This window comes from Hippopotamus amphibius, chromosome 3, assembly GCF_030028045.1.
Source record: "Hippopotamus amphibius kiboko isolate mHipAmp2 chromosome 3, mHipAmp2.hap2, whole genome shotgun sequence".
Classification (NCBI taxonomy): domain Eukaryota; kingdom Metazoa; phylum Chordata; class Mammalia; order Artiodactyla; family Hippopotamidae; genus Hippopotamus; species Hippopotamus amphibius.
In genome coordinates this window covers 107,883,679-107,885,242 of record NC_080188.1, presented here as the reverse complement: position 1 = coordinate 107,885,242, position 1,564 = coordinate 107,883,679, and the positions used below count along the sequence as shown (strand labels likewise).

General features: G+C 40.9%; 1 pseudogene; it reads left to right on the top strand.

Annotated features, from left to right (window-relative positions):
• Positions 1–211: 211 nt before the first annotated feature.
• LOC130848578 (olfactory receptor 4C5-like) lies at positions 212–1,201 on the top strand (annotated as a pseudogene).
• The last annotated feature ends 363 nt before the right edge of the window (positions 1,202–1,564 follow it).

The window sequence follows — 1,564 nt, the reverse complement described above, 5'->3', positions numbered from 1 at the left end:
AACCGTGTTTGGTATATGAGTGAATGTGTGTGTGTGAGTGTGTGTGAAACAGAGAGAGAGAGAGAGAGAGAGAGAGAGAGAAGAGGTCTATGTTTTCATTATGTGACTAATAATATGGCCAACTAGTAAGTCTTGGGTTTATCTGCTTGGGTTTTTTATCATTCTTATAGAAAATGGTTCTGACAAAAATTACTGCACTTGATTGAAATTGATCCTCCACAATTGTAATCCCTGTGCTATTTGCAGATAAATCAGTTATCCAAATGCCACTTTGGATTAATGGAACAATGTGATGGAATTCCTCCTGATTGGCCTCACACAGAACCCAGATGTGCAGAAACTCTTGTTCATTGTATTTACCGTCATCTACCTTCTCACTGTGGCAGGCAACCTACTCATCATTGTTACAATCATCACTAGCAGAGCCCTGGGCTCCCCCATGTACTTTTTTCTCTCTTTCTTGTCCTTCATAGATGGCTGATGCTCTTCTACCATGGCCCCCAAAATGATATTTGACTTACTCGCTGAAAAGAAAACTATCTCTTTCAGTGGGTGCATGACTCAGATCTTCACAGAGCATTTCTTTGGAGCAGTTGAGATCCTTCTGCTCACAGTGATGGCCTATGACCACTACACGGCCATCTGCAAGCCCCTGCACTACACAATCACAATGAACAAGAGGGCCTGTGGCTTCCTGGTGGCCACTGCCTGGGCCGGGGGATTTCTTCATGCTCTGATTCAGATTCTTTTTATACTCTGGTTGCCCTTCTGTGGTCCCAATGTCATTGATCATGTCACCTCTGACCTTTTCCCTTTGCTGAAACTCTCCTGCACTGACACTCACATCTTTGGACTTTTTGTTGCCGCCAACAGTGGGCTGATGTGTATGCTCATCTTTTCTATTCTTATCACCTCCTATGTTCTCATCCTTTGCTCTCTAAGGATGCACGGCACTGAAGGACAGCGGAAAGCTCTCTCCACTTGCGCCTCCCATGTTACTGTAGTCATCCTATTCTTTATACCCTGTATATTCGTGTACCTTCGGCCCATGGTCACCTTCCTTATCGATAAAGCAGTGGCTGTGTTTTATACTATGGTAACACCTATGCTAAATCCCTTAATCTACACCCTCAGAAACTCAGAAGTGAAAAATGCCATGAGGAAGCTCTGGAGCCAAAGAGTAACCTTGAGTCACAATTAGTGTAAGTAGAGAAGATAAAAACAAAATCTATTCATTTAACAATAAATATCAGTATTTCTTATTTTCTTAAGTGTTCAGTTAAAACATAAAGTTCAGTAGGAATTATTTTAAAATAATTTTAGGGCTGCAAATATATCCAAACTTTATGTTGATAAATTGATTTTCTGAGCCCATAAAAGCTATAAAAGTCTAAATTATGTTAAGTAATTCATATGTAAATATACTTTTTCCTATTTTGGGGCTGCACCCCACAGACCTACCAGGCCTGTGTTTGTCCAGCTTCAAGACACAGAAAGAACTCAGAGTCAGCAATAGAGACATCAGTGGTTTAATGGATGTGGTAACTTACAAGTCTGAAGCTGA